Below are 21,286 nucleotides of genomic sequence, written 5' to 3'. Positions count from 1 at the left end.
AACAGGACATTGGTTCTATTGAATCTTATTTATCTAAATTGAAATTACCTGTTTTAGGGGAGGAGATGTTTAAGGAATTGAAAGCTCCATTTACAGATTTTGAGATTAAAGGAGATGCCGAATGGGAAGTCGTCAGGGGATGACGGATTTTCAGCTGAATTCTATAACGTTTTTTTATGAAGATTATCCTCTGTATTTGGAGAGGTACTGCAGCAAATAACTGAGGATCAGTTGTTACCGGAATCTTGTTTGAGTGCTATAATTACTGTGATTCCAAAGAAAGATGGGGATCCGCTGAAAGTATCTTTTGTATAGGCCTATTTCTCTATTAAATGTACATTATAAAATTATAGCAAAAATAGAAATGCGTCTGATAACATCCTTAGATTGATTGGTCAATGCATTTAGACAGCAACCTAACCACTGGATGTTGAAAAAAGCATTTGATAGGGTTGAGTGGAATTTTTTATTTAAGGTGTTAGAGAAGTTTAACTTTGGCCCTTTATTGGTTGGGTTAATGCTCTATATACAAATCCAATTGCTAGGGTGGTGACAAATGGTCAAATTTCTTTACCATTTAAATTGATGCAATTGACCCGGCAAGGTTGTCCATTATCACCAGCCTTGTTTGCATTGGCTATCAAACCATTAGCTCAGACAATATGACAGAATGATAAGATTAAAGGGATGAGAATTACGGATGAGGAATATAAGATTAATTTATTTGCAGACGATGTGTTGCTGTATTTGACAGAACCAGAGCAATCTTTGAAATATTTACAAGATTGTTTGTTGAAATTTGGAGAGCTATTTGGATATAAAGAAAATTGGGATAAGAGTGAAATATTGCTATTTGGGGAAGGAGATTATTCAGAATATAAAAATATTATAAAATTAAAATGGTCAGGTAGAATTAAATATCTTGGAGTAATAGTAAATGCAGATTATCAATCTTTATATCAATTAAATTATGTTCTTTTATTAAAAAGGATTAAAATGAATTTGATTAAATGGAAAGATCTGCCGTTAACATTAATTGGTCGAGTAAATTGCATTAAAATGAACATTTTTCCTCAAATCCAATATTTGTTTCAGTTGATACCATGTTTACTTCCAAAGGGTTTTTTTCAGGATCTGAATAGGGTGGTGTCATGATAATGAATATGTATGAGATGTACCGGAAGTCACGTGGTATGAGAGAGAGATAAGAACACAAGCAGGAGAACAAAGGAAACCGGAGAATAAAAAGACACTAAGAAGTTAAACTTTTTGATTGGGGAAAAGCTAGATTTGAGGAGATGCGAAAGGACTTGCAGGGTGTGCATTGGGACAATTTGTTTTATGGGCAGGATGTAGTAGAGAGATGGAAGTCTTTTAAAGATCAGATTTTGAGAGTGCAAAAGCTTTATGTTCCTGTTAGGTTAAAAGGAGGGGCAAAAGGTTTGAGAGAGCCGTGGTTTTCAAGGAATATTGGAAACTTGGTTCGAAGAAAAAGGGAGGCGTACATTAGATATAAGAAGCATGGAGTTAAGGAGATGTTTGAAAGATACATTGAATGTAAGAGGAATCTTAAGAGAGGAATTAGGAAAGCTAAAAGAAGGTACGAGAAAACTATGGCAAGCAGGGTGAAAACTAATCCAAAAGAGTTCTACAAATATGTTAATGGTAAGAGGAAAGCTAGAGACAAAATTGGTCACTTAGAAAATCAGAGTGGAAAACTGTGTGTGGAACCTAGAGAAATGGGGGAGATATTGAACAGTTTCTTTTCTTCGGTATTCACTAAGGAGAAGGATATTGGGAGATGTGGGATAAAAAAAGCAAATTGGGTAAATATGGGGAATATAGAGATTACAAAAGGTGTAGTTTTAAGGCTTTTGAAGAATATAAAGGTGGATAAGTCTCCGGGACCAGATGGGATCTTCCCCAGGACATTGAGAGAAGTGAAGGAGGAAATAGCAGAGGCTCTGGCGGTAATATTTCAAATGTCATTAGATATGGGGATAGTGCCGGAGGATTGGCGCATTGCGCATGTGGTTCCGTTATTTAAAAAGGGTTCAAGGAGGAAGCCTGGCAACTATCGGCCTGTAAGTTTGACGTCTGTGGTAGGTAAATTAATGGAGAAAATTCTTAGTACTTATAAACATCTGGATAGACAGGGTCTGATCAGGAGCACTCAACATGGATTTGTGGGAGGAAGGTCATGTTTGACCAATCTGATTGAATTTTTTGAAGAGGTGACTAGGAATGTGGATGAGGGTAGCGCAGTGGATGTTGTATATATGGACTTCAGTAAGGCCTTCGATAAGGTACCACATGGAAGGTTAGTTAGGAAGGTGCAGTCTTTAGGTATAAATTTTGAGATAGTCAAATGGATTGAACATTGGCTGAAAGGGAGAGGCCAGAGAGTGGTAGTGGATAATTGTCTGTCAGGTTGGAGGCCGGTGACCAGTGGTGTGCCTCAAGGATCTGTATTGGGCCCATTGTTGTTCGTTATATACATTAATGATCTAGATGATGGGGTGGTGAATTGGATTAGTAAATATGCAGACGATACTAAGATAGGTGGAATAGTGAATAATGAAGAAGGTTTTCAAGGATTGCAGAGGGATTTGGGCTGCTTAGAAAAGTGGGCTGAAAAATGGCAGATGGAATTTAATGCTGATAAGTGTGAGGTGCTTCATTTTGGTAAGAAGAATCAGAATAGGACATATGTGGTAAATGGGAGAGCATTGAGGAATACAGAAGAGCAGAAAGATTTAGGAGTAACGGTACATCGTTCCCTGAAGGTAGAAACTCACGTGAATAGGGTGGTGAAGAAGGCTTTTAGTATGCTGGCCTTTATCAATCATTGCATGGAATATAGGAGTTGGGAGGTGATGTTGAGATTGTATAAGACGTTGGTGCAGCCTAATTTGGAGTTCTGTGTGCAGTTCTGGTCGCCTAATTATAGGAAGGATATAAACAGAGTGGAGAGAGTGCAGAGAAGGTTTACCAGAATGTTGCCTGGGTTTAAGCATCTGGAGTATGGGGAGAGATTGGACAGATTGGGTCTTTATTCTTTGGAGCGTAGAAGGTTGAGAGGGGATTTGATAGAAGTATTTAAGATTATGAAAGGGATAGACAGAATGGATGTGGATAGACTATTTCCGTTAAGAGGAGGAAAGTTTAAAACAAGAGGACATGAGTTAAGAATTAAGGGGCAGAGGTTTAGAGGTAACATGAGGGGGAACTTCTTTACTCAGAGAGTGGTAGCTGTGTGGAATGATCTTCCGGGAGAAATAGTGGTGGCGGAGTCAATTGTATTATTTAAGAAAAGGTTGGACAGGTATATGGATGAGAAGAGGATGGAGGGTTATGGGCATTGTGCGGGGAGGTGGGATCAGAAGGAGGTGTTTGGTTCGGTGCGGACTAGAAGGGCCTAATGGCCTGTTTCCGTGCTGTAATTGTTATGTTATGTTATGTTTGTGTTTAATGTTTCCTTAACTTCACATTTCGGGCCACAGATGTGACATTGGCGACGAGGATGAAAGAAGCTTGAAGAAAATTAAAGACTAAACAAGATTACAGAGGATTACAGACAACTTCAAGGTGATAAGAATTTTCTCTTTGTCTCAGTACTTTTGGGGCTGAAATATTTCCTCATGGCTGGTGCAAACTGTGACTTTCTAACACATAGTGGAATTGCTCATTTTGACCCAACGGGTGATGCAAGCACTGTAAGTGTGAAGTGGAAGGCATGGCTGGAAGAATTTGAATCCTACGCCGACAGTCGTGGCCTATTTCTAGATACCGGTGTGGTTGAACAAAAAGCGCAGAGAAGGGCGTTACTTCTTTTCACTGCAGGACCCTCAGTTCGGGAAATATTTAAGACACTTTTGAATACTGGAAGAAAGGATGAGTACTGGAAAGCGGTAGATGCATTAAATGCACACTATGTAGTGACACCGAATGCTACATTTCAACGCCATTTGTTTCGGAGAACGAGACGAAGATGGCCAGACAATTGCTCAGTACGTGACGAGACTACGCCAGCTAGCTGTTGGATGCAATTACATGCCAGCTGATTTGGACAACCAATTATTGGATCAAGTCGTACAGCACTGCAGATCAGATAAACTCAGAAGACGTCTACTGGAAAGAGGGAGTGAGTTGGAACTCACCGATGCTTTAACCATTGCTGCTGCATTAGAGGCTGTTGAAGAGCAATTTCATACCATGACCCTGAAAGACAACTCAAGCCAGCAAATTAAGAGGCTCTCACATCGCCATAATCAGCCAAGATATACGTTGACACAGGACGTGGAGTGTTATCGATGTGGAAACCGAGGTCACTTTGGAAAAGACCCATATTGCCCGGCCAAAGGCAAAGTTTGCAGAAAGTGTGGAGGTAAGGACCACTTTGCAAAGAAGTGTAAAAGCAAGTCCAATGCAGACCAGAAGAGGAAGAGGCAAAGGCAAAGCCTGGGGGAAAGGAAAGTATCCTGGAAAGAAAGATACCATTCGCCAGATAGACGGTGACAATGATGATACCCAGGAGGAACAGAGTTGTTACCAATTTACGGTGAATGAAGGACATCATGAGAAGGTCCCAGTGATCATTGGTGGGGTGACAGTGCAGGTCATTGTAGACTCAGGCAGTGACAGTAATGTGATTGATCGACATTTATGGGAGAAGTTGAAAAGGAAAAAGATCATCTGTACCTCAAAGAAGTGTTCCAAGAAACTGTATCCATACACAGCAACCAAGCCATTGCAGACCATTGGATGTTTTACTGCAAATGTTGAAGCTGGAGATAAGTACACCGAAGCAGAGTTTATGGTCATAGAAGAGAGGGGAGAACCATTGCTGAGTAGAAGCACAGCGCAAGACCTGGCAATACTTCATATTGGAGCTTGTGTCAATTCAATTCAGTCATACGAGGATATGAAGCAAGAATTCCCCGCAGTCTTCCAAGGAGTAGGAAAGCTGAAAGGTCGACAATTGAAGCTAGCGGTAGATGAAACAGTCAAACCCAAAGCACAACCAATGCGCCGAACTCCGTTTGAACTTCGTGGGAAAGTCGAAGCCAAAATTAAAGAATTGATCGAACAAGACATTATTGAACCGGTGGAACATTCGACACAATGGGTCAGTCCCGTAGTGATTGTGCCCAAACCAAAGGGTGACATAAGACTATGTGTTGACATGAGAATGGCCAATGAAGCTATAATTAGAGAACGACATCCTATACCAAGAGTGGAGGAAATACTTCAAGAACTAACTACCAGTAAGATATTCTCAAAAATTGATCTGAAATGGGGCTATCATCAATTAGAGCTGGATCCAGGTTCCCGAGATGTGACAACATTTGTGACTCACTGTGGATTGTATCGTTACAAGAGACTATCATTTGGAATTAATGCAGCTTCGGAGATCTACCAGTATGAAATCCATCGAGTGATTCAAGGCATTCCTGGAGTTGCCAACATTTCTGATGACATCATAGTCCATGCACCAACAAAGGAAGAGCATGACAAACGGTTGAGGCGTGTACTATCTAGACTACAGGAGGCAGGCCTTACCGTGAATGGAAACAAGTGCCAGTTCGGTGTGTCAGAAATGGACTTCATGGGACACAGACTTACATGGAAAGGACTAAACCCTGCAGAGGCCAAGGTGAAAGCTATTGCAGAGGCACGTGCACCTCAGATCGCAACAGAGGTGAGGAGTTTCCTGGGATTGGTCAATTTTTGTGCAAAGTTCATTCCTAATTTCGCTACAGTGGCAGAACCACTAAGGAAACTAACCAGGAAAGGTGTACCATTTCATTTTGGATCTGAGCAGAAGAAAGCGTTCACAGCGCTGAAGCAAAGCCTGACAGATGCAAAAACTCTTGGATATTACGATCCGACGGCATCAACCAAAGTCATAGCGGATGCCAGCCCAGTTGGTTTAGGAGCAGTGTTGGTCCAGATGCATGATGGAGGACCAAGAATCATTGCCTATGCCAGCAGATCGTTATCAGATGTGGAAAGAAGATACTCTCAGACAGAGAAAGAAGCATTCGGACTTGTATGGGCCTGTGAGAGGTTCCATGCATATTTATACGGCATTGAATTTGAACTCATCACAGATCATAAGCCATTAGAGGCGATCTATGCACCTAGATCCAAACCATGTGCCAGAATAGAGAGATGGGTACTCAGACTACAACCCTACAAATATAAAGTAATCTACATTGCAGGGAAAGCAAACATTGCAGATCCGCTGTCCAGATTGGTGAAGGATGGAGGTCCACAATCCAAGTCAGAATTGGGAAGAGAAACAGAGAGCTTTGTACGCTTCGTAGCTATTCAGGCGACACCGAAAGCTGTAACTACGAAGGAAGTCGAGAGAGAATCCGAATGTGATCCAGAACTCATGGAAGTAAGAGAATGCATACAGAGTGGACAATGGGACAAGTGTACTCACAAGGCTTACATTCCCATTAGAGACGAACTTTGTTGCATCGGACAGTGTATATTGAGAGGTTGCAGATTGGTGATTCCGCAAAGATTGAGACCGAAGATCGTATCCTTAGCGCATGAAGGACACCTAGGCATTGTTGGTACCAAGCAAAACTTCAGGACCAAGGTATGGTGGCCAAGTTGTGATAAAGACGCCGAGAAATTTGTTAAAACTTGTCACGGATGTCAAATCACAAGTAGGAGTAATCCGCCAGAACTGATCCGGAGTACGCAACTTCCGACAGGACCATGGATCGACGTGGCTGTTGATTTTCTTGGACCTTTACCGACGGGTGAATCAATTATGGTAGTGATAGATTACTACAGCAGATACTATGAGTACGTGGTGTTGAAGTCCACGACCACTGAAAAAACAATACAAGCGTTAGCAGAGATATTCGCAAGATATGGATTACCTGTTACATTATACTCTGACAATGGTCCACAATTCATTTCAGAGACATTTGCGGAATACATGAGGACCACAGGTATCCACCATCATAAAGTAACTCCGAAATGGCCGCAAGCCAATGGAGAAGTAGAGAGACAAAATCAGTCCATTGAAAAACAATTGAGGATTGCACACGCAGAAGGACAAAAATGGCGGGAAGCATTGCTATCTTATGTGGCTGTCTATCGAGCAACGCCTCATGCAACCACTGGAAAAAGTCCTGCAGAAGCATTTTTTGGGAGAAAAATCCGTACAAAATGCCAGAAATAAAGGAAATCTGAGACGACCAGGAGATGAGGGACCACGATGCTGAAAAGAAAGGTGCAGCAAAGCTGTACACAGATTCGAAACGTGGAGCCAAGTACTCAGACATCATGACAGGAGATAATGTTCTAGTGAGGCATGAAACTGGTGGTAAGCTAGACACACTTTATTACCATCAACCCTATACTGTCGTATCCAGAAGTGACAGTATGGTGACAGTCAAGTCTCCGACTGGAGTACTGTATAAGAGAAATGTATCAAGTGTAAAAAGGTACCAGTCCAGAGATACATCGAGTGAAGAGGTTGAAAGGCCAATACGAGATGCTGAAACTGAGAGACCTGATGATGTTCCAGAGGCAGTTACCAGCACTCCTGATGAAGTGACTAGAGCGCCAGAAACACCCGAAGCCGTGGCGAGCAGTATTTCCGACGCTGAGAGTGAACAACCGAGAAGCGACGACAATATCGCAGGCAGGCCGAAACGAAGCCGGAAAGTGCCCAAACGATACGAAGACTTTGTGCCATAGTTTTAATAAGAACTTTGGGACGGTATTTTAATCTTATATCATAAAGTGCATGTATGAGTGCTGTAGGAAGTAAACTTTATGTCGTTGAGTTATAGTATTACCATTAGTTACGATGTTTGTATGTTTCCGAGGGATATTGGTAAGTAAAGGTAAAGTTTATTTCTGATTAAAGGAGGGATGTCATGATAATGAATATGTATGAGATGTACCGGAAGTCACGTGGTATGAGAGAGAGATAAGAACACAAGCAGGAGAACAAAGGAAACCGGAGAATAAAAAGACACTAAGAAGTTTACCTGATAAACTTGTGTTTAATGTTTCCTTAACTTCACATTTCGGGCCACAAATGTGACAGGTGGTGCAGGAGTTTTTATGGAAGGGAAAATTAGCACGAGTAACTCTGCTTAAACTTGCATTGAAATACGCATTAGGTGGATTGCAGTTACCTCATTTTCAAAATTATTATGAAGCAGCTCAGTTGAAATTTGTTAGATTGATGGATGTGGACCAACCTCTGAGTTGGGCAAAGGTGGAAATGGCTTGTATTTCTGAAGTTGAGGTACATCAGTTTATATTTAAGTGAAATATGAACGTATTATGGGAATGTAATATGTCGGTATTAAAACATTTGTTAAGGATATAGGTTAAAAGAAATATGGTTTTAGGATCAAAGGGTAAACTATCAATTCAAACCCCGTTGAATTATAATCAGCTTATTCCTTTTTCAATGTTCAATAATTATTTTAAAAAATGGATTTTTAAGGGTATAACGATAGTTCAGGACTGTTTTGAAGAAGGGCAGTTTCTTTTAACCAATTGAGGGAGAAATTTGATATATCTGTAAATTCTTTATTTGTGTATTATCAACTCAGAGCTTCGATAAAAGATAATTAGGTAAATTCTGTTCTTTACCATATGTTGACAAAATTTGAATCTTTGATTACCTCTATACCAAAGAAAGGTTATATTTTGGATATGTATCAATTGTTACAAGAAGGTATGGATAAACCGGAATGGGAGAAATCTAGGACTAAATTATTTAACTAAGTGATTTAACTTGTATTTTAACTGAAGACAATTGGGAGGTTATGTGTCACGACAGTGTAACTAAATTGACAAATGTAAGATATGGAATGGTTAATTATAATTTTTTACATCAGTTATATTTGACTCCAGAGAAAATGAAAAAATATGAGTTTAGTAATTTGGACTCTTGTTTTAGATGTGGATTATGTACTGGAACTTTTTTTTTACATGCTGTTTGGTCTTGTGTTAAAGTACAACCATTTTGGGAAGGAATTAAGTTGGTCTTGGAAAAATTATTTAAAATTAAATTACCATTAGACCCATTGATTTTTTTTGGGTTATATGGTCTCCTTGAAGAGATTGGGGGTTGGATAAATTTCAAATTCCATTTGTACGCTTAGTGCAGTCTGTAGCATGAAAATGTGTAGCTAGTACTTGGAAAGATAATGTAGAGATTAATAAGGCATGCTGGCATAATGAATTGAGAGCTTGTATTCCATTGGAAAAAATTACATGTTACTTGCATAATAATTTTTGTTAAAATGTGGTCTCCCTATTTGGAGTATATGAATTTACAAATACTTAAGGGGGCTGGCTGAAAGGATGGGCAGGGTTTTTTTTTCTGTTGTTTGAATGTAAGTTGTTTAAAAATCTTTTAAATAGTTATTTTAAAAAAATTGTCAACAGAACGAAGTGCACTTCGCCCCATGGTTTGAATGAGGCCAGCACAGCAGCGCCACGGGAAATACTGGTTCAATCCTGTCTCGGGGTGCCGTCAGTGTGGAATTTAAATATTGACCCGGTGGCAGCTTTGGATTCCCCAGGGTGCTCCAACTTTCTCTCCAGATCCAAAGATGTGTTGATGGGTAGATTGATTGGCAATTAAATTAACCCTGTGTGTGGAAGAATGGGGGGGGGGGGAGGGTGGGCTGTTTTCGTTAACATGGTTCAGATAAATTTGGATTTGTATAAATGAGATGAGGAGAGCAGTCTGGACTTGGTAAGCTGAATTTCCTATTTCCATGGTGTACTATGGTTACTGTCTGACATGGATATGAGTTGTTCTATTTGCCTTATCAGATCTCTGGGGGTGGAGAAATAGAAAGATAATGGTCGAAATTATTTTGATATTTTTACAAATGTTGTCCCATTCTTCCATCTCAAAAACAACACTCTGGTCTACTTCCTCAGCTCATTTAAGGCCCAGCAGAAGTTTATCCCCTGTGATTTCGTGTTGAGGCTGAATAATAAAATGAGGCTTTGTGACCTCTGCCATATTCAGCCAGTACAGTAGACAGTATCGAAGAAACTTGTAGGGGTTGCTGTGTAGAACCAAAAGTTGTGTGCAGCATATGACGCAGTTGAATATCTCTCCAAAATTGTGAACTAGAGATATCATTCTGTTGGATTAGTTCATTAAAATATTTTAAACTCACCATTATAAAGGTCTCCTGATTTAATTATACCTTTCATAGAGAGCTATTTTTGAACATGCACATGGAAAATCTTTTTTTATTATTATTCTTGGACTTGTAAAGCATCAGACTGATTGCTTTTCTTTACAAGAAGTCCAGAAATTAAGCATAGCATTTAATAAGCTCATAAATGGCATGAAATATTAAGATTTCAACTCGGGAGCCAATAGTTGACTGTTTGGAGCTGTGATTTCGCTTTTGCAATGAGACCTCCTCTCAGTTCTTGAGATTGCTTTGTTGAACACCCTGGCTCTGCCCCCCACAATAGTGTGGATATCCCAGTGGCCACCCATCTCAAATCCCCTCCCCATTCCAATGCTGTCCATGGCTCATGCACTGTCAGACTGAGGCACCTGGAAATGGGAGGAACAACATCTAATTTTCCATCTGGGCACCCTCCAATCAGATGGTATTAACATAGACTTCTCAGGTTTCTGTTAGAAACACCCCCTCCCATCTTCCCCTGTTTCCTTCCCCCTTCCCTATTTTCTGTCTCCTTTCCCAGAGCCAAAATCAATTCCTACCTTTCACTTTGCAATATCAAATTGACATCATTTGCCAGTTGGACTGGACTCCTCCCCTTTCTCTCCCTAGTCTTTAATTCAGATGCTTCTTTTCACTCACCCCCTGTGATAGTACAGATTCTATCACCAATGTGTACATGTACATATGTACAGATGGTAGTGTAGGATGACTTTGATTGGCTGAGAGTGTAGCCACACCTACTGGCAGGTCTTAAAGGATTGCTCCTAGCCAGACCAGGTCATTCTGGACTGGTCAACCTACTTGTGATATGCTCCAGTCTTTTAGTTAATAACAGCCTTGGTTTGGATCAACAAGATGTTCTTTCGACACCCTCTACCCTGGGTAAGGGCTCAGGCCTGAAATATTGATAATATGTAGAAGTAAAATGTGCAAATCTGCAGACACCGTGGTTGAAGTAAAATACATAGTACTGGAGAAACTCAGCAGGTCAAACAGTGTCCTTTATATCTTTGGCTTGGCTTCGCGGACGAAGATTTATGGAGGGGGTAAAAAGTCAACGTCAGCTGCAGGCTCGTTTGTGGCTGACAAGTCCGATGCGGGACAGGCAGACACGATTGCAGCGGTTGCAAGGGAAAATTGGTTGGTTGGGGTTGGGTGTTGGGTTTTTCCTCCTTTGCCTTTTGTCAGTGAGGTGGGCTCTGCGGTCTTCTTCAAAGGAGGTTGCTGCCCGCCAAACTGTGAGGCGCCAAGATGCACGGTTTGAGGCGTTATCAGCCCACTGGCGGTGGTCAATGTGGCAGGCACCAAGAGATTTCTTTAGGCAGTCCTTGTACCTTTTCTTTGGTGCACCTCTGTCACGGTGGCCAGTGGAGAGCTCGCCATATATTAACCATATAGAAAAGGTTAAAATACATAACTTGTGTTTTGGGCTTCAGCCCTTCATCAAGGTATGAACAAAATGTTGGCAGGTGACCTAATAAAAGAGAAGGGAGGAGGTGTGGTGGCAAAGGCAGGAGGTAAAAGGTGGAGAAGAGAGGGAGGGGACAGCAGTGAGCAAGGGGAGCAGAGATGGCTAGGTGAATAGAGGGGGAAGGAGATGGAGAGCTGACAGGAGGAGGGAGAAAGGAGAACAGGTTAGCAGAAACTAGGAAAGTCAATATTAATGCCATCTGGCTGGGAGTGCCCAGTCAGGAAATTAGGTGTTATTTCACCAATTTACACTTGTCTTGGTAGGATAGTACATAAAACAATGGACAGATCTTTATGTTGGTAATATGGATGCTAAAAGACCAGCTGAGTTCCTCCAGCATTTCTGTGTTTTTAACAATCACATCATCTGCAGACTTTCATGTTTTACTCTGATTTTCATTTAATCAGGAGGCCATGGAGAATGACATCGATAAAAGACCATTTCACTCCAAATTGAATTGAATTTTTGTGTACCAAGGTAAATTTAAACAAATGTTCTATGTGCAATCCAGGCACCTTAATTCAATCAAAATAAAATGAAAGTCCAGAGTATGGTGTGGCCATGATAAAGTTTAGTTAAAATAGTATAAGGGTTTCAATAGTCTGATGGCAGCAGAGAAGAATCTTTTAATTTAGACTTGCAGCATGGGTAACAGGTCCTTCCACCCCACAAGGCCCTGCCCAGCCAATTAGCCTTTGACCTCTGTTTTGAAGGGTGGCAGGAAACAGGAGGATCCTTGGTGGGTGAATCCAGGACAAGCGGGCATAGTCTTAGAATTAGAAGGTTCCCATTTAAAACAGGTGAGGAGGAGAAATTTCTTGAGACAGAGGGTTGTGGATTTGTGGAATTTGTTGCCACATACAGCTATGGAGGCTGGATCATGGGGGAGTTTAAGAGGGAGATTGATGGGTATCTAATTAGTCAGGGTATCAAGGGATATGGGGAAATGGCCAGAACTTGAAACTAGACTGGGCAGACTCAATGGACCGAATGTTCCTTTATCTTGTGATCTTGTGAAAAGTGCCTTAAATTATGGTATTCGCCACACTGAGTCAGTACAGCACCTTTTAGATTTGTGCTCACAATCTGAGATATTAGTGGCTCCCAAAAGAAAAGATGCATTGCAAATATATTGCTCACGAAAGTAGTTAAATTTTAATTTAGGCATACAGCATGGTAACAGGCCCAGATTTGGGGAGTCCAGAGATAAGTTACTCACCGCAGGATTCCTCATCTCTCACCTGCTTTGGATGAGGGGATTATAAATAACATGAGCAAATTTGCAGATGACACTAAACTGGGTGGCGGTGTGGGGTGTGAGGAGGATGTCAGGAAAATGCAGAGGGACTTGGACAGGCTGGAGGAGTGGGCGGCTAAATGGAAGATGAATTTCAATGTGAACAAATGTGAGGTTATTCATTTTGGGGGAAGTAATAGGAAAGCTGAGTATTATTTAAATGGAGACAAGCTAGGGAGTGGGGAAGTGCAAATGGATCTGGGTGTACTTGCTCACCGGTCACTGAAGGCTAGCATGCAGGTTCAGAAAGCTGTGAAGAAGGCAAATGGAATGTTGGCTTTCATAAAGAGGGGATTGGAGTATAGGAACAGAGACGCCCTTCTGCAGTTATACAGGGCCCTGGTGAGACCCCACCTGGAGTATTGCGTCCAGTTCTGGTCTCCAAACTTGAGGAAGGACATACTAGCTATAGAGGGTGTGCAGCGCAGATTTACAAGGTTAGTTCCAGGGATGGCAGGGTTGTCATATGCAGCAAGGCTAGAAAAACTGGACTTGTATCCATTGGAGTTTAGAAGGATGAGGGGGGACATGATTGAGGTATACATCAGGGGGATAGACAAGGTGAAGTCTGATTACTTGTTCCCAATGATGGGGGAGACGAGGACTAGAGGGCATAGTTTAAGAATACAGGGTAGGCCCTTTAGGACGGAGATGAGAAAGCATTTTTTTACCCAGAGAAGTGTGAATCTGTGGAATGCTCTGCCACAGAGGGTGGTAGAGGCGGATTCGCTGACTATGTTCAAAAGAGAGTTAGATAAGACTCTTGTGGGTAACGGAGTTAAGGGTTATGGGGATAAGGCTGGAAAGGGGTACTGATGGTAATGATCAGCCATGATCTAAAATGGCGGTGCTGGCCCGACGGGCCAAATGGCCTACTCCAGCTCCTATTGTCTATTGTCTATTGCTTCTGTCGCCACATTGCCTCCAAAATGCCTTGAAAGATGCGAGAAAATACATTTTGAGCACGCTGGACATGGACAATTTATAATTTTTTTAAAATTAGACAAACAGCACAGTAACAGATCCTTCCAGCTCACGAGCCCATGCTTCCCAATTACACCCAAATGACCCACACCCCTGGTACACTTTGAAGGGTAGGAGGAAACCAGAGCACCTGGGGGAAAACCCACACAGTCATGGGGAGAACTTGCAAACTCCTAAGAGACAGCCAGGGTTTCTGGCGCTGCAACACCATTACGTTAACCGTGCACGTAAAGCAAAAATACCCCTTGAGCCTGTCTCCAGCAGTTTGCAGTCTGGTGTGTGTCCCTTGACCACATCCTCCTCCCAGGTTACCCACAGCTCGTCTGCTGTGGTCTTCAGCCTCAGAACCCTCACTGGCCCACTGCTATGGTCACCTTCCTGTGGGTTGCCTCCTCTGCTTCTCCATCCCAAATGGGGGTTGGTCTCCTCATTTTCTCGTGCCAGTCCTCTGCTCACCTGGAGTGCACATGGCTGCTGTTGATCATAGGCGCTGCTATCTTGGTTCCAGACTCGGCAGTCGCCAAGATGTAAAAATAAACCACCATCGGTTCCTTTAACAAGCCATTTAAAGCCAGTATAGAACCATAGGCTGTTGGACTGGGCGGTTGGACCCCGCGGGGTAGTGCTGTGTCTCCGACCCTGCCAATTGACCTACAACCCCCAGTACATTTTTGAAGGGTGGGAGGAACCTGTAGCGCCTGAAGGAAACCCACACAGACACTGGGAGATCGCACAGTGCCGAATTCGAACCCCAGTCCCAATTGCTGCCGTGCTAACAGTGCCGCCCTACTTGAAGATAAAGTCGAGGTTTAAACGTACGACTTGTTTCACTATCCAAAGGAACAATTCTTTTCACAGAAAATATTGCATTGAAAGTCCCCAGGCATAGTGCTAAACATGCTATAAAATGGCACCAATGTGTTGTACCCGGCCTCTGAAATTCAATTCCATGTACTGCATCCATCTTGCGGTCCTCTATTTCCCACCGCCTGTGCCCTTACTACTGAGCTGGGATTAGCCAGCAGGGTTTTGTTGTCGCCCACTGCCCATTGTGAAATAGGTTATTACAACTGAATTAATTTCACATAGGTCCTAAAGAGAATAATTTTCTTTGTAACAACATGGGATAAAGCAATGGGGAGTTTTGACTAAGATGCAAAGGTATGCAATCTTTCCAAAATGCTACAAGGTTTCGCATTCTGAAACAGCCACTGAGAAATCCATCAGTGGGAATTAATGATAGACGTGAACCAGTCTTTGACCTGATGAGATTTGTTTTCAAGTTTTCCTCTCTTCTGAATAATTCAATTCATTCCATTACACTGATTCCAAACACTAGTTAAGCCTATCTCTATCCCCATTTACTGTCTATTGACCCTTGTTGCAAGGAAATCTGTGGGGGTTTGGATGAAAATAGAATTGATCTCAGCTGTGCACAGTCAGGAAGACGAGGTAAACAGAAGTACTGAAGGAAAGAGTTCGCGAGAGAGTCGTGGATGCTTAAAACCATCTGTTGGAGAAACTCTGGGTCAAGCAGCATCTGTGGGAGAGATCAAGTTTACACTTATTGTCATCAGATTGTACCAGTACAACCCGATGAAACAGCGTTCCCTGGTTCTTGGTGCAAAACATGCAGATATGCAACTGGACATAACACACATACTGACAATCAGTACATGTGTAGGACAAATATGGATATATAAAGATAAATAAGTAAATATTGTTTAGTAAAGTCTCGGGTGGTCAGTGTGAGCAGTTCCTTTGGTCGTTCAGCATCCTCACTGCCCATGGGAAGAAGCTGATCCTCAGCCTGGTGGTGCTGGCTCTGATACTCTGGAATCTCTTTCTCAAAGGGAGCAGCTGAAAGATGCTGAGTGGAAGGGGTCTTCAGTGATTTTTCACAGCCTCTTCAGACAATGATCCCAATAGATCATGTCGTTGAACCTTTAGAAGCTTGTCACGATGATGCCCTTGCCTGTTTCAGCCTTCTCAAGAAATGTGGTCACTGTTGCGCCTTCCTGATGTGGGGAGATGTTGTGCGTCCACTGTAGGTCACTTGTTAAGTGGACTCCAAGGAACTTGGTGCTCTCTTCTCTCTATTTTTGATGTCTTGTGGAGGATGTTTGTTCCTGGTTCTCCTAAAGTCCACAACCATCTCTTTTGATTTATTAACATGAGCCTCAGGCTGTTACTGTCACCCGTATCATAAGATTTTCTACCTTTTCTCTGTAGTGCTACTCATTGTTATAATGACTGCTGTATTTTCTGCAAACTTGATAACTGTTGGAGCTTGATCTGGTATTGCAACCGTGGGCCAATAGCTTGAGGTGAGTACACAGACCTATGGTGCACCTGGACTCAGTGTTAGGATGCTCCATGTTCTGCTATTGACCCAGACAGACTGTGGTCTTTCCAGGTCAGTTGCAGAAAGTTGATACTTTGAGCTGAAGCCCTTTCTCGAGAGTGATGGATGGTCTGATGAGGCAATGATTAAGCCTCATACCTGATGGCTTTAGGGAGCTGGGTTTGATCCAAACCTTGCCTGTTGCCTCTGTGGAGTTTGCATGTTTCCCCCTCCAGGTGCTCTGGTTTCCTCCCACATCAGCTAAGTTAATTCAGGGGTCAAATTGCTGAGTGTACATAACCAACAAAAAGAAAGTTTTTTTAAAATGGACACGTGAGAGAGAATTCAACTGTTTGGATGGCTGGGTCAGCAGAAAACATGGACTCAGGAAGAGACTATTTCTCCCATTGTGTTATATGTATGTTAGAATCAGAATTTATTGTCATGAGCAAGTCACCTAATTCATTGTTTCGTAGCAGCTTCATAGAGCAAACATTTATATAAACCATCTTACAAAATAACTAAAAAAATGCACAAAATCAAAGTAAGGAGCATCTTTGGTTCATTGGTCATTCAGGAATCTGATGGCGGAGGGGAAGAAGTTGTCCTTGTGCTGCTGAGTGCTCGTCTTCAGGCTCCTGTACCTTTCTCCTGATGGTAGTAGAGGGAAGATGGTGTGGCCTGGGTGGTAGGGGTCTGAGGGTAGAGGTTGCTTTCTTAAGACACCAGCTCATGTAGATGCCCTTGATGGAGTGAAGACTGGTACCTGTGATGTTGCAGGCCGAATTAACAACTCTCTAGAGATTTTTTTCCTTGTCCTGGGTGTTGGTTCCTTTCTACCAGAAAGTGTTGCAACAGCTAGAACGTTCTCCATGTTTTTTTTTTAATTCAAGAGTCTTCAGTGACAAACCAAATCTTCTCAAACTCCTCACAAAGTATAGCCACTGGCGAGCCTTCTTCATGATTGCATCAATGTAGAAGCTCCAGGACAGATCCTCGGAGATGTTGACACCCAGAAGTCCATGATCCTCTCCACTACTGAACCCTCAACGAGAATGTTTCGTGTTCTCCTGATTTCCTCCTGAAGTCCACAATTGTCTCCTTGGATTTATTAATGATGAGTGCAAGGTTGTTGATGTGACAGCACTCAATGAGCTGATCTATCTCCCCCTGTACACTTCATCATTGTTCTTTCTGATTCTGCCAACAACCATGATGTCATCGGAAAATTTGGTCTGGCGCAATTATGATGATAGGTGAATTGCAGTGGGTCCAGATCTTTGCTTAGGTACGTGCTAACTCTGGCTATGATCATCTTCTTAAAGCATTTCTCTGTGTGTAGGTTAAAAGCTTTACATGATAGTCAATATAATTCACAAAGTCTGTCGGAGAAAGAGACAGAACAAATTGCAAGCAAATTTAATATGACAAGATAGGTCAATGCCAATTGCATTGGAGATAAATAATTTATGAAGAATACTCGTATTTAATAGAGTATTTTTTTGTAATTGTCTTGTCTCCTACAATATTACTATCCAAGAAGAATTGGACTCACTCAAGATGGTAAACTATTCATAGTCACCTTTGTACTATTTATGAATCAAAAGTAAATCAAAAGTGGCTGGTGCCTTCATGCAAAAGCAAATGCAGACAATGGTGTCAGGGACTGTCGCTGATAACTTTCAACGGCTGGTGTCTTCATTCTCTTTGTCATTTCACTGGAGCATCATATACAAGGTTGGATTACTTTTGTTTTTCTTTCATTATTTAGTTTTCAGTTGTTTCCCAAAGTTCTTCAGTGCCAACACATTGACTTGAGATGAATAAGCTGCTTTCTCAACAGTATGGTGCAGTATTTAGTGCTGCTTCCCGAACATTTCAGTCACCCAGGTGTGATCTTTGACTTTGGATCCCCTTTGGTGTGGAGCTGTACATTCTTCCTGTGTATACTGGGTGCTCCCATTTCTAAACACGCACAGCTGTTGCAAGTGCCCTCCACCTATGTGAGTGGAAGTTCCAGAGTACTTTGCTGGCCAGGTGCCAAGGGATCTTCTCAATCCCCAGTACCATGTGGCATGGTTTTGGATGAAAGTGACGTGAGATGGATGGTATCTGCAGCTTTGGGGTGTTCCCTCAGTCGGGCCATCAGTAACCAAACTGGCAAGTACAGTAAATGGCTCCAGAATCACCTATGTAGTGGGCCTTGAACTGCTTTTTGCTTCTGCATGTTATTCAATTTGAAGAGAAAGTAGGGATGGCTGTTGAATCTATGACTGGATGAAGGTCAACCCAGGATCAAGTGCTTAAAGCCTAGAATGGGTTTCGGATCATGGTTTGGTTTCTACAATCAAGTTTTCTTATACTTGTCACTGGCAAATACTGATTGTCAACTCAAGAGACCATTGGAAATAAACCACATTGGTGGATCTGGAAGCAAACTGAACTACAGATGAATCCCATTTCCTAGTCAGTGACATATTCCGGTACACATTAAAACTCTTCTTGAAATAAATAGACCAAAGTTGTTTTTCACATTATGGATGAAAAATTTGATGTCAACATTGTTAACTTTCCTGATTGTTACTACATACCAACTTTTTGCAGTCATTACACCGCCAGCAGCCTGGGTTCGAATCCCATGCTGTCTGTAATGAGCTTGTACATTCTCCCACATCTGTGTGAGTTTCCTCACACTGTTCAAAACGTATGGGGTGCGATAGTACAGGATACTATCGCCAATGTATATATTTGTATATATTTGCATATAGTGATAGTGATTGGCTGAGAGCCGTAGCCACGCCTACTGGCAGGTCATAAAGGGCTGCTCCTAACCAGATCCAGGTCAGTCTGGACTGGTCGACCGTGCTGTAATATGCTCCAGTCTTTTGCTAACAAAAGCCTTGGTTGGAGTCAACAAGTCTTTGAGTCATTCAACGCGCTACACAGTGGTTGTAGGGTAATTGGGTGTAATAGGGTGGCACGGACTCATGGACTGGAAGGGCCTGTTACCATGCTGTACACTTAAATTTAAATCATTCACCAGGACTCCTGGATCCCTCTGCATCTGAGAGATCCACAATCTCTTATCATTAAGAAATTGTTTCCTACCAGAATAAATTTCACAATTTCCTCTATTAATCTCCATTTGTCTGATCTGCCCTCTTGTGTAACTTGCTGTTGATGTCTTTCTTAACTTGCCTTCTGTCAGTGTTTAGAAGAGTTATCTGGTTTGGTGGGTTCACAGAGAGACGAGTCTGGACGCAAGTGTTTCAATCACATGCAACTTTTATTAACAGACAGGAGACAAATGGGAAAATGTTAAATGGTACTTGATCACTATTTCACTTAAACAATGATAAAGAGATTCACCTCGGACCTAGGTTGGACTCCCAACAATAGTGAACCTATACTCGATACGCTCATGCACTTGAGTATACACTATTTATAAAACAGTTCCCTATTCCAATGGGGGTCAGCTCCCTGCAAGTATTGATCTATCGCACCTCAGCTTTAGTGTAGTGCACACTTTACCCGCAACATTTTCAGTGATGTCCATAGAAGTGACCTGGCATGGATCAATGTCTGGGACTTGGACAATAAGGCAGAGAGAAAGAATGTACTGTGTGTTGGAGTTATAGACAGTGCTAATCTGTGCTTCTAGATAATAATGACCCTAGGTGATTTGAATTAGCCAATGGCAAGGTGTGCACTAATGTGTGGCCAGAGACCAACCGTAATTGACAGGTGATGTGACTTCTGAATAAATTTCAGACGGAGGACATGTGACCACCAGTAATACACACATTCAGACAGGCAGGGAGGCCATGTTTCCTCTGTGCACAGCACCTTCCCACGAATCTTTTCAAATTCAGCAACCAAACCTTCAGTGCATCTACCATTTTCACAAATTGAACATCAGGACTGATCCTGATGAGAAACCATTCAATGATACTTGCTTATTCTTAGTGTCCTGTTAGTCAACCAGACTCCTATATCTACACAAATATCTGACCTCAAAAAGCATGATATTTTACTTTCCACAATAACTTTTGATGTGACACCTTGTGTTTCCTTTTAGGTATCAAAATACAATTAATGAAGTGTTTCATTAGAGTAGGAGACTCTCTCTCTCTCTCTCTCTCTCTCTCTCATTGCCATTGTAAGGGTCAAGAATGAAGTGATAGAGGTACAAATAAAAGGAAAGAGAATTAAGAGAGACATGGTGAGGAAACTCTTTACATAGCATGTGGCTAGAGTCTGGTATTCACTGGCTGTAGCTGTGGTAGAGGCAAATTCTATTGTGGCCTTGAAGAGGTAAATGGAGGGAGAACAATTTACAAAGTGAAAGGACTGGAGGGTGGACATAGTGAATCGCTCCAGTGGAGGACAAGGTTGAATGTGATGGGCAAAATGGCCTCACTCTGCATTGTCACCATCCTAAGAGTCTGGTGATACACCATAGTTTGCCTCTATTGATGTATGTTACAGATAATCCTGCATTTTATTGCTCTGCTCAACTCATGAAATAGTAATGCATACCTTGTTGAACTTTGTTTCTGAAATGTTATTGACCTTTGAATCCACTTGTGTTCTGAAATCAAACGTCTATTGCAGGCAGTAGATGATGCACATTTCTACTCTCCCAATCTACTTGCATCGACACTTGCTTATGTCGAAGATTCTTTGCTAAACCAGCTCTCACTGGCTTACTTGCTCTTGAATCCCCGAAGGAACCATCTTATTAACTGTCATAACATGGTTAATGGTAATCTCTGCCACTGTTTATTACACCAGGCACTAAAGACACAGCATAATCACTCATGTTTGACGTCTTCAGAGTCTCTCATTTCCTTGCACCAGCTTTTCTGGCACTCAAAACATCAAAACCTGGGGATTTTTTTTTCCCTGCTGGCATCTTAAACCTTGTTTACAGTGCAAGGTTTGTCATCCCAACTTATGGAGAGATTTGATTATTA

The sequence above is a fragment of the Narcine bancroftii genome, chromosome 2 (assembly GCF_036971445.1).
Source record: "Narcine bancroftii isolate sNarBan1 chromosome 2, sNarBan1.hap1, whole genome shotgun sequence".
Classification (NCBI taxonomy): domain Eukaryota; kingdom Metazoa; phylum Chordata; class Chondrichthyes; order Torpediniformes; family Narcinidae; genus Narcine; species Narcine bancroftii.
The sequence above is the reverse complement of the archived record's forward strand: the minus strand, read 5'-3'. Positions refer to the sequence as shown.